This window comes from Hippopotamus amphibius, chromosome X (genome assembly GCF_030028045.1).
Source record: "Hippopotamus amphibius kiboko isolate mHipAmp2 chromosome X, mHipAmp2.hap2, whole genome shotgun sequence".
Lineage (NCBI taxonomy): Eukaryota > Metazoa > Chordata > Mammalia > Artiodactyla > Hippopotamidae > Hippopotamus > Hippopotamus amphibius.
Genome location: NC_080203.1, coordinates 88,583,512 through 88,596,640, shown reverse-complemented (window position 1 = coordinate 88,596,640; position 13,129 = coordinate 88,583,512). Strand labels below are relative to the sequence as shown.

Below are 13,129 nucleotides of genomic sequence, written 5' to 3'. Positions count from 1 at the left end.
AGCAGATGGGAAAATAGTAAAGAGGTTGTTGAAATAGGTAACATGGAGGTAAACAAGGGAAGCATCAGTGGTTGTGGAAAGAAGACTAATTAATGTAAGGGACATTGTGAATAAAGAATCCACAGGGTATTGCTTAAAGGGAAAGAGGGATAATTAGGAACCAAAATCAGAGCCACAGAAGTATCTTGGAAATGGGGGAGTTTTGATTTGTCAGTCTCTATTACTTTAAAATTAGTATTGTAAACTCTCTTAAACAGCAGTCTCTTTCCCAGAGAATATGAAGACAGATAGATAAATGATATAGATAGATAGAAGATAGATGATAGATAGATAGATAGATAGATAGATAATGTGTAAGTGACCAGAAAACAACAAGCTCTGATTATGAATATACTTTTAGAGCAGTTGCATCTGGAGATCCATACAGTGTCAGTCCTATTTTGCATGCTATTGAACCTGGGTTTTGGAACTTAGGTTCAAATCTCAGCTTAAGCAGTTTGTAGCAGTGTGACCTTGGGCAAATCATTTAACCTTACAGTACCGTGGGCCCAATATTAGCCTTCACACAGAGTTATTGTGAGATAAGTATAAGGTAATATACATAAGTACATAATACAGTGTCTGGCACAGAGTGAGTGTTTAGCACATTTGTTGAATGGATCAGTCAAAATTGATATTCCCATTCCTGAAGTCCTAGAAGCTGCAATAGTAATTTGGAGTCATTAACTCCATTAATATATACTTTTTCTTCCATTTTATTTATGATTTAAAAGTAATAACTCTTGGTGATATGCATAGTAATTCTTAGTTAAATAGACTGATCAGAACATGCCATTAATTCCCTATGCCAAATGAAAAATTACTGGAAACAATAATAACTCACACTTATTAGACACTATCTCCAAGCATTATTGTAAGTGTTTTATATGAATTAAGCCATAAATTTTCACTAAGGGGAAAACTAAGGCATAAAAAAGGTTAATTGATTTGTCCAAGGTCATACAACTATAATGGTTCCTGAGTCTATGTGACCTGTCCAAGTGTCATATTTGGATTGTCAAGTCCATTTTACCATGTTAATTACCTTAACTATTTTATAAGTTTATTATTTACATTTACTATATAAATATATGGTATAAGTTAAACATCATGTGGGTATATTTTAAAAGAAAACAAAAAAAAATGAAACAACATTTTTAAAAGTCCATTATCTCAGAGAGGTCAGTGGAAGATTGGGGGAGACATTATGTATCTATCTATAACATTTGATTTTAATATTAGGGAGGTCCCTTCTATTATTGGAAATATCTCAGGCATCTAGAAATCCCTTTCTTGTCTCTTACCTCAGCCAAGGTCTGACCTGAAGGAAATGGCAGCAGGGCCTATAAAAATGAGTTTTCATTCACCTTAAAATTTTTCCTACAGCACAGAAGCAGACTTTGGAGAGCTAAACTTGGGGCCTGGCAAGCTTATGCATGCTGGGAGGGTGGCCTAAGAGAAGTAGTAGACTTCCAAGCACAATGACAGCAAGCCCAGAACAGGACCTCCTTGCTTGCCCTGTCAGGAACTCCTGATCAGCCCTCACAGGGTCCTTTCTGCATTGTAGAAGGTAAAGGGCATAGTCAGTCTTTCAGACAATAAGAGAAGGGTGTGTCTACAGCTGATAGGAGTGAAAAGAGGATAATGGGGAAGGGCAGTGGAGGAACATGCAGTGGGCCCGAGACTGACACTAAGGATGGCTGTAGGATAAAGATAAGAGAGCTCTGCCAGGCAAAGTGAGAAAGCAGTTACTCATTTCACAATAGTGAACAAGGAGTGTTGTATGTTTGCTAGTGGAGGTTTGGTTTTTTGAAGGGAGGTAGTAATAGTGCCATAACCCTAAGTGGGATGGATATTTCCCTTCAGTTATATATAGCAACCTTTTGTTTAATTCTATTTTTAGCTTTAGGTAACAGAAGCATTTTATTTCTGTTAGTAACTGACTTAAAGCTGAATGAAAAAGAAATTGGCATTCATTTTGGTTAAAAGACTAGGGTGCTGTTTTTGTTTTTGTTTTATCCCTTTCCCCAATATAGTTGTCCCTACTCCCAAGTAATTTTAAAGTGTGTTATTGATTTTTATTAATTCCTTTGAACTTGGGCTTTTTATTATTGTGGCAAAATATACATAAAATTTACCGTTTAACCATACAATTAAATTCATTGGTATTAAGTACATTCACAATGTTGTGCAACCATCCCTGCTATCTATTTCCAGAATTTTTTCATCATTCCAAACAGAATCTCTGTACCCATTAAACATGACTCCCTATTCTTCCCTCCCCCCCAGCCCCTGGTCATCTCTATTCTTTCTGTCTCTATGAATTTTCCTATTCTAGGTACTTCATATAAGTGGAATCATACAATATTTGTCCTTTTGTGTCTGACTTTTTTCACCTAACATAATGCTTTCAAGGTTCATCTATGTTGTAGGCATGTATCAGAATTGTGTTTCTTTAAGGTGGCATATTGTATATAAGAACTTGGGTTTTTAATGACACCTTCAAGGCATTATACTTGAGGAACCTCTTGTTAAGTAAGATGATAAGTTTACCTTATGGTGTAGGTCTTGTGGCATTGGGATTTCTGTTTCTTGCAACTGAAGGAATCCTAACTGACACATAAAGGCACAACTCAGATTCTTCTATGAAGCTGCAGGGTGGGCAATAAGGGCCACAGGTACTCAAAATGGATCCTCTCCAGCAAGTGGCAAAATTTTACAGAATTTCCCTGTATGTGTGTGTAAGTCTGAATCTATACATGTGTACATGCGAACACACACAGTCACCACACACATACACACACACCCCTAAGGCCACACCTTTTCTTCTTTTCATTCTCAGTTTAGCTATTCTGATAATCCTTACTTACAACTGTTAATTTCAACATCTATAGTTATTCGGTACTTAACATTTTTCGTCATCATAAAAAATATATATTTAAATCTAAATTGAGTGACACATTGTGCCTGATGCTCTATGGAGGAGTACAGATTGATAAATCTTTTCAAAAACACTTTTCCACAATCTTCATTGCAGTTAGAAATAATCAAGTTTAGTCAAGAGTAAAGAATAAAAACACATTTAAAAAACACTATCCAGCATCAATTGCTCCAACTGCAGCAGGCAGGTAGGGTGAGTGGTTAAGGTTTTATTTGTACATGTAATTGGAGATACAGGAAGCAGTATGGCAAGAAAATGAATACTTATTATTAGAACTGACAAAAGAAAAGTGAGTAGTAAACAACTATGAGAGAAGGGAACTTAAATCACCATACAAAGAGAAGAATCTCGTCTCTGATAAGTACTAGTAGAGGAGGATGTTTGACTTACTTGTAGGATTATGGGAGAAGTTCTTCAGGAAACATGTTGGTTCATGACTATGAAGAGGTGTACTGCAGAAAGATGTGAGCAGACCCCAGTGTTAATAGGGATATGGAGAAGTGGGGATAAGGAAGAAGAAAGATCAGGCAGAATGTCTTTGCTGAAGGGTCCCTATAAAAATGTATTTTTTAAAAATATGAGTAAACATGTATTGTAATTCTTTTCTATGACGATAAAACTGTAAAGGACAGCATCAGAAGTTAATTATGCTGTAAACATATAAGAATATCCTTTCATTGTAGGCATATATAAAGCCTCCTGCATCTATTATATTATATATCACATTATAAAATTATGTTTTTTGGCTTGTTCCATTTTCTGGTTCCTAGCTGTTCATATTCTGGTAGAGAACAAAGGCCTTTAGAGATCCATTAATCCAATCCTTTTTATTTCACAGTAAAGGAGAGTAAGTAGCTTGCCCATGGTCACATTCATCTTCAGTGGCAGCAATTGGACTAGGTCTCCTGATCCCCCATCAGGTGTTTTTCACATTACATGACATGATTAATATATCATCCTGTCCCTGGTCTGTACTTGATGGTTCTCCCTCATTCTCAGCTGGGGCAGAAGGGCTGTGCGGGAAAGGAATTGGTCTATTTGAGGCCTCTCTGGCTTGCTATGAATGTGGGACCCTGGAAGAGGACGCAATAAAACACATCTCCTAATTCTATCCCAAATCTAAAAATAATCACATACACACACACACACACACACACACATGCACAGAGTCAGGCTATTCTGATCACCTAGCTGAGAAATATTTCCTGGATAGAGCATTGTATTTGAGAGGAATTTTTAAAGGCTTCCAAAAAGAGGTTATTGATTTTAATGGAGATAATCTGGCCAAGGGCACATACACCTTTCAGAAGCTCTTCAAGTAAAGCCCTGGTTACAGATGATCACTAAAATGGAGAGCTTCAGGATGCAGGAGACATTTCAACACTGCTCATGGAGTCCCTAACCACAACACTATCAAATGAGATCCTAATCAATGGTGGGAATTGCCTCCAAACGTGCAAATTCAAGTAGAAAGGAAAACACATTTGATTGGATTATTTTTAAAAGCCCCACTATTTCCGCATCTACTTTTGATTTCATATTTATCAGCACTCACCATTCTAAATATTCTATTCTGGCTATCCATATTTCTGGATGCCAATACCAGGGATGCTTTATTACAGCATACAGGAGAGGCACCTCTAGAGGGAGGGTAGTCAGATCTTTCAGGGCCATTTTCTTCTGTGTGTCCTTTGAGAACAAAATGAAAGTGTTGTCATATTTTAAAAATGTCTATCATATAATCTTTTGTTCAAGATTCAGTACAAAGAATATGAATTTAAAATATCCTGTCATATTCATGAACTAGGAAAACTATAAGAGGAAAGATTTTTAAGCTCTGACAATCTCAATTTTATTGAAACATCAAAAAGTATCACAATTCTATATATTGTCCTAGAGAAATTTATCTTTCTTGTGCCCCATAGGTTTCTCTAAGAATAAGGTTTTCTTTTATTTAAACTTTTCCTAGAAATTTGCTTTATCAAGTGACGAGATATCACTTGTTTACAAACAAGAGCAAGCTGTGTGTTGTGTGTTTCATCTCAGGCAATAAATTGCCTTTGTACCATATTTCTTGTCTCTTTCCATATAGTTTGTTGTATCTTATACATAGACTCCTGAAAAATTCTTTCTACTTGTGTAGGAAAGCCATGACTTTCTTTCTCTAGGGCATTGATGGTTCATAGATCAAAGGGAGACCTTTCTCAGGGCAGGGGGTTGTTCAGGGGCCACATGGGCATATACAGATATACAACAAATACAGAATTGTATTTGTGCTATCTGTTACTGGAGTTCATTAGGGACATATAGAACTGGAACTTACACCATGTATCTCTTTAAAAGTTTTCAGTCAATAATGAGATTGAACAGGCAGACCCCTTTACAGCATCATCTAAATTCTGTAAATGCTGTTTGCCACATGGCATCTCAGCAAAATTATTCCAGGTTTGATGGCAAAGTCATTTTGTAGCATATTCTGAACTCTGAGAGCTTCGTCTGTGTCATCTTCAACAATATCACAAATTTGAGGGAGCACCTCTTCTTCTGCTTCCACTTCAGGCATATCTTCCACTCCCTCAGCTCCTTCCTGCTTTCCTGTTGGTATCTCTGTTACATTGCTATGCTCAGCATCATCAAGCAGGGAGATTTCTTCAGATTTCTTGGAATCTGACTCACAATGTCTTTGATTTGTATGCACACTGTGGCTTTTACTCCAAGAGAGAGAAAGAGGGCAGGGATCTGCTTTGGACTTCCCCATACCCATTATAAATATCAAAGTCAAAAGAGGAAAGCTTTAGTTATTTCCCGGCATTTATTTTCATTCCTGCACCAAGACTTGCTGGGTTTTAGGGATGTGAAGTCAGGATAAATAGACAGTTAGGACTCATTGCACTGGTACTCCACTCTGGATAACAGGTGTTACAAAAGCACTCAGGCGGGACACCTGGAAGGCGGGCAGGGGCATGGCCCCGTGACTTTTTCATATTCCTTTCCCACAGAGTGGTGTGTGATTTCCTCCAGGCATCCAGAGGGAGAGTTGTCCAATCCATGCTGCGCCACAAATCCCGTCCCCATGCCCACTGTCCCCGTGAAGAAGTCTGGAGACCTCTGAGTCCCCACCCTCAGAGACTCATTGCCACTTAACTCTTGGAGGCTGGCTCTGAGGGCCTGGTGGGACCCTGGTGGTGTTGCCATGGAAGGGGGTGGCCCCACAGGTCTTATTAATTTTAATTTCCATATTATTAGCTATCAATAATAATATGCTACTCAGAGGAAAAGATGAAGAAGCCTATCTTTGACATATCTCTAAGTGGAAATAGCGAAGGTTTTTGAATTTCCTCTGTTGTGTATGAATGTGTGTGGGTTGGGTGAAAAGGAGAATGCAACTGGTTATAATTGTTCAGTTATGATCTACGGGCAAAGTTTGGTGGTTGGATGTTCATGGAAGCTGGTATTGCCTAATTCTTTGGGGGAAAATATATATGCACATACATATAAATATATATATTGTGTAATATACACTTATTTATTATGTAATATTTTGTATATACTTATATTCAGTGTAACCATATGAAATTGTCATTTTCATAGGTGAAAAATGGTTAAATATCAGCAATTACATATGGTTATACTGAGTGTATATATGTGCGTTTCAGGATGAACCCGAGAGAGAGAGAGGAAGAGAAAGAGACAGAAAGAGATAGGAACAGAGTAACAGAAAGAGACAGGGAGTGAAGGATATGTGTGTGTTTATGTGTGTATGTCATGGTAAAACTTGTAAGTTGTGGGAATCTGTATTTAAGTGGGGTTGTCCTATAACGGAAGCTGACACAATTTGCGGAGTTCATTTAGTCTGTCCATAGATCATTTCACAAAAGTGGCTAACATTCTCCTTTCCACATATTTCTAAGAAAAGTAGTTGAACAAACTTCTCGTTCAATCTCAATTTTAGGAGCTGACAGCCACTGAATTCTGTATTACTTCCAGAATGAGAAAGGGAACAATTCATCATCATCTTAAAAATAATTGTGATAGCAATCTGTATGATAGTTAATCTCATGAGTACAATTGAAAAATTAGTACTGGATTCCAGAAATATGAAGAAATCTTGTCAGCCATTTAACATGAAATCAGTCTGTAAGATTATTGCTTATTGTTAAGGTACTTGTCAGCCTTCTATTTCTCATGGACAATGGATCTTTTTAAAACCATTGTTGCTGTTTTAAAATCTTTCTTTGAAAGAGCACTGAGAATGCCTAGGTATAAAATGCACTATTTTTCTACAGCAAGTTGCTTCTTGCTGTCTGTTTTAAAGGTAATTGAATTATCTTCATTAATATTCAGCTTGTGTATTAACACTTGTTCTATGTGGGCACATGAAAAGATGCTCAGCATTGCTAGTTGTTAGAGAAATGCAAATCAAAACAACATTGAGATATTACCTCACACCGGTCAGAATGACTATCATCAAAAACTAAAAATAGAACTACCATGTGATCCAGCAATTCCACTGCTGGGTATATATCAGAAGAAAACAAAAACACTAATTCAAAAGGATACATGCACCCCAATGTTCATAGAAGTGTTTACAATAGCCAAGATATAGAAGCAACCTAAATGTCCATCAACAGGTGAATGGATAAAGAAGATGTGAGATTTTATATATATATATATATATATATATATATATATATATATATATATATATATATATATATAATGAAACATTACTCAGCCATAAAAAAGAATGAAATTCTGCCTCTTGTAACAATGCAGGTGCATCTAGAGTATATTATGCTTGGTGAGATAAGGCAGAAAAAGAAAGATTCTATATGTTATTACTTATATGTGGAATCTAAAAAATTAAGCAAGCAAATGTATATAAGAAAAACAAACAGACTCACAGATATAAGGAAAAAACTATTGGGTAGCAGTGGGGAGAGGGAAGGGGGAGAGTGGCGAGTTAGGGGTATGGGATTAAGAGACACAAACTACTATATATAAAACTAATAAGCAACAAAGATATATTGTACAGTACAGGGAAATATAGCCATTATTTTATAATAACTAAATGGAGTACAATCTATAAAAATATTGAAACACTATACTGTACACCTGAAACTAATATTGTAAATCAACTATACTTCAATAAAAATGAAAGCATCAAAAGCAGATGGGGGTGCATAAAGTTAGCTATGTGGCTTATGTGAGACAATAAAGTCCCGAGGCTGATTTTTTTTTTCTATGCATGTATATTTTTAGAAATAACAGTAGAATTTAATGACATTGGAATCACTAGTTCCTACCTTAGACCACAGCTGTCCTCTCCACAGAGTTCCTGAGGAAGATGCACACAAAAAACAATGGTAGTTGAGAAGCAAAGTAGCATGTAGTTAAATTCTTGTTATCCAGAATTCTATTCAGAGTACTGTGATAAGTCAGGCTGGAGCTTGTGATTAAGTCCAGAGGCCTATGCGGCCTTTTTCCTCTGCCTAACCCAAAACCTGAGTCTCAGGGCCTTAACTGATAGTTGGCTGCAGTGTGACAGATGACCACACAGATAATCTTGATCAGTAAGAGAATAGAGAACTGACCACAACCATAATCTGATGTATTTTGGAATTTGACTAGTCACATAAGTGTTCATTTTTCTTAGAAGTTTAGAGGTGTGTGAGAGGAGGAACAAATGTTTCCATGTACTCTGTCATTTCTAGAATTCTACATGCACTAAATGTGTTATTACCTTTGCCTCCAATGTAGCATTTGCACAAAATGGAAATCAGCATGTAATCAGCTAGGGGCGCTGTTTAGGACAACACCTTTGTTTAGAGAAGTCAAGAGCTCTGAGGCCAGAAAGACTGTGAAGAGCAGTATAAGATATGCTAAGGATTTTGGTGTTTAGAAACATCATGCTACAGTAGTATGGAGTATTCCTGGAAGAGAGGAGAGACTAGTGGCAGGAAAACTGGAGGCTTTTGTGATATTCCGAGTGAAAGATAGAATAGACCCTGAAGTAAGGTAGTAGGCAATGGGCTGAAGAGAGGTAAGCAGATTCTAAAGATATAAATGAGGTGAGGTGGCATAAATCAAGATTTAGTTATTGATTTGTTGTGGGAGAGGAGGAAGTAAAAGATGACTCCTGTATTTTTGATTTGGGCGATGGAGTGCCAAGATAGCAAAAGAAAAGCAGGTTTTAGTGTGTAGATGCAGTATCACACAGCAGATATTTTGTTCCAGAGTGTGCTTCTAAACCATTCAGATAGATGATAGATGGCTTGTTATATATATGTATATGTATGTGTGTGTGTACACATATATATGTATGTATTTCAGAAATATGACTGAATACACAAATGAGTAGTATGTAGGTTTATATCTTCTAATGAAAGCCTGAAATCCAAAGCCACATATGTACCTGAATATATGATAACCTCATCTTGGAATTGAGCTTGGCCAAAATAATAGCTGTGTGCAGGTCAAAGATATTCTTTTTTTTTTTTTTTTGATGGCTACATTAAGGTTTACTGTACTATTTCCTGTACTTTTTTAAATTTTTTTTTATTTTTTGGGGGTACACCAAGTTCAATCATCTGTTTTTATACACATATCCCCGTATTCCCTCCCTTCCTTGACTCCCCCACCCTCGAGTCCCCCCCACCCTCCCCGCCCCAGTCCTCTAAGGCATCTTCCATCCTCGAGTTGGACTCCCTTTGTTATACAACAACTTCCCACTGACTATCTATTTTACAGTTGGTAGTATATATATGTCTGTGCTACTCTCCCGCTTCATCTCAGTTTCCCCTTCACCCCCCGCCCCCTCCCAAACCTCGAGTTCTCCAGTCCATTCTCTGTATCTGCATCCTTGTTCTTGTCACTGAGTTCATCAGTACCATTTTTAGATTCCGTATATGTGAGTTAGCATACAATATTTGTCCTTCTCTTTCTGACTTACTTCACTCTGTATGACAGATATTCTTCAGAAACATTTCATAGCCTCATTCAGGACATGTGATTTGTGTAATTGAGGTCCCAATGATTTACACAAAGGAGCCTAGGGTAAAATAATGAAGCAAAAAATTCAAGGCAGGTGTTAACCATATTCAACCAAACTTATTAAAACCAAGAAACAACAACAAAAACCTCACATAAAATATCTGAAATTAATAATCTGTTGTGACATCAGTGAGAATGGTGGAGCAAGGAGTATCAGAATACCACTCATCCATAAAAGCAACGAGAATACTGGCAAAAATGGTCATAATCAATGTTTTCTAAGCTCTAGAAATTAACCAAAACCTTGTAGAAATCCACTGAGCATTTATTAAAAACTTCTGAATTTCAGTGAGCTTTGTAGCATTTTAACTTGCCCTATTTCCATGCCCCCTCTCAGTTCTGCAATAGCCTTGAAAACTAACAGTGTGTGATCACAGGGAAAGCCAGCAACAAGGCAACCACTGGAGGGGGCAGAATAGGGTTGGATCTTTTTCAAAGTCCCATTCCCAGAAAACTGTTATTTGACATGTCTGGCAATTTCTGGAAAGACCACATATATCAGGCTGTCTTTTACTGACCTGATTAAGAACTTTCTCAGTGTCAATAATCAATTCCCCTAGGACATTTGTCAAAAACAATCAGAGACAATTATTTAACATTATGACTGCCTGAGGCAATAGATGTTGGAGTGAACAATAGGTTAGCCAAAAAAGCTTAAAAGTAAAATCTAGAGAATGAGTTGTCCACAGCTGTGTTGATGGGTATACAATGTATAAAGATTAATTTGTAGGAAAATTATAACGCACAATATGGGAAAATGAATTGAGCTTTAAAGAGCAAATTTTTGGATATTATTGTATATTCAAAATATAGTAAAAGAAACAAAGGAGTTAAGATTGTATGTTACCAAAAATTTAAAGGACAAGGAAGCAGTAATGGAGGTGTAGAGAAATAAAAATGTAAAAAAAATGTATAAAACAGCAGAATGGCAAATGTAAATCTGACATCCATAATTACATTAAGTAGACAAAATACTCCAATCAAAAGGAAGAGTTTTTTTGGATTTTTTTTAGTTGAAGTATGGTTGATTTACAATGTTGTGTTAGTTTCAGGTGTACAGCACAGTGATTCAGTTACATATAATTATTCTATTTCAAATTCTTTTCCCTTATAGGTTATTACAAAATATTGAGTATAGTTTCCTGTGCTATACAGTATGTCCTTGTTGGTTATCTGTTTTATAATAGTAGTGTGTACATGTTAATCCTGAACTCCTAATTTATCCCTCACTCCTTCCCCTTTGGTAACCATATGTTTGTTTTCTGTGTCTGTGGATCTGTTTCTGTTTTTTATATAAGTTCATTTATATATTTTTTTAAAGATTCCACATATAAGTGATATCATATGATATTTGTCTTTCTCTGTCTGCCTTACTTCACTTAGTATGATAATCTCTAGGTCCACTTATGTTGCTGCAAATGGCACTATTTTATTCTTTTCTACTGATGAGTAATATTCTGTTGTGTATATATACCATATCTTCTTTATCCATTCATTTGTCAACAGACAATTGTGTTGCTTCTATGTCTTGGCTATTGTAAATAGTGCTGCTATGAAAACTGGGGTTGCATGTATCTTCTCAGATTATGGATTTCCCCAGATATATGCCAGGAGTGTGATTGCAGGATCACATGGTAACTCTACTTTTAGTTTATTAAGGAACCTCCATATTGTTCTCCATAGTGGCTATACCAACTTACATTCCCACCAACAGTGTAGGAGGGTTCCTTTTTCTACACACCCTCTCCAGCATTATTTGTTTCCTTAATTTCTCTTTCTGATCTTGCATTGTCAGTGTATAGAAATGCAACAGATTTCTATGTATTAATTTTATATCCTGCAACATTACCGAATTCATTGATGAGCTCTAGTAGTTTTCTGGTAGCATCTTTAGAGTTTTCTATGTATAGTATCATGTCATCTGCAAACAGTGACAGTTGTACTTCTTTTCCAATTTGGATTCCTTTTATTGCTTTTCCCTCTCTGATTGTTGTGACTAGGACTTCCAAATCTACTTTGAATAAAGGTGGCTAGAGTGAGCATCCTTGTTTTGTTCCTGATCATAGAGAAAATGCTTTCAGTTTTTCCACAATTGAGTGTGATGTTAGCTGTGGGTTTGTCATATATGGCCTGTATTATGTTGAGATATGTTCCCTCTATACCCACTTTCTGAAGATTTTTTTTATCATAAATGGATATTGAATTTCATCAAAAGCTTTTTCTGCATCTATTGAGATAATGTCATTTTTATTCTTAAATTTGTTAATGTGGCGTATCACAGTTTGATCTGAGAATATTAAAAAAATCCTTGGATCCCTGGGTTAAATCTCAGTTGATTGTGATGTTTCATCCTTTTAATGTATGGTTGGATTCAGTTTGCTAGTATTTTTTTGAGGATTTCTGCATCTTTGTTCATCAGCAACATTGCCTTGTAATTTTCTTTGTGTGTGTGCTATCTTTGTCTGGTTTTGGTATCAGGGTGATGGTGACTTCATAGAATGAGTTTGGGAGTGTTCCTTCCTCTGCAACTTTTTGGAATACTTTGAGAAAGATAGGTGTTAACTCTTCTCTAAATATTCGATAGAATTTGCCTGTCAAGCCATCTGGTCCTGAACATTTGTTTGTTGGGAGTTTTTAAATCACAGTCTCAATTTCAATTTTGTGTTTGGTCTGTTCATATTTTCTATTTTTTCCTGGTTTATTCTTGGGAGATTTTACCTTTCTAAGAATTTTCCATTTCTTCTAGGATGTCCATTTCATTGGCATATAGTTGCTTTAAGTAATTTCTTATGCTCCTGGGTGTTTCTGTGGTGTTTGCTTATAACTTCTTTTTCATTTCTAATTTCAATGTTTTGGGCCCTCTCCCTTTTTTTTCGTGATGGATCTCTCTAAGTGTTTTTCAGTTTTGTTTTTCTTTTCAAAGAACTAGCTTTTACTTTCCTTGACCTTTTCTATTGTTTTCTTTGTCTCTATTTCATTTATTTCTGTTCTGATTTTTATGATTTCTTTCCTTCTACTATAATTTTGGGTTTTGTTTGTACTCCTTTCTCTAGTTGCTTTAGATATAAAGTTAGGACATTTATTTGAGAATTTTCT

The 13,129-nt window shown here is 36.2% G+C and overlaps 1 pseudogene; it reads right to left on the bottom strand.

Moving 5' to 3' along the window:
* Positions 1-5,022: 5,022 nt before the first annotated feature.
* Positions 5,023-5,747, bottom strand: LOC130841856 (TIR domain-containing adapter molecule 2-like; annotated as a pseudogene).
* Between the last annotated feature and the right edge of the window lie 7,382 nt (positions 5,748-13,129).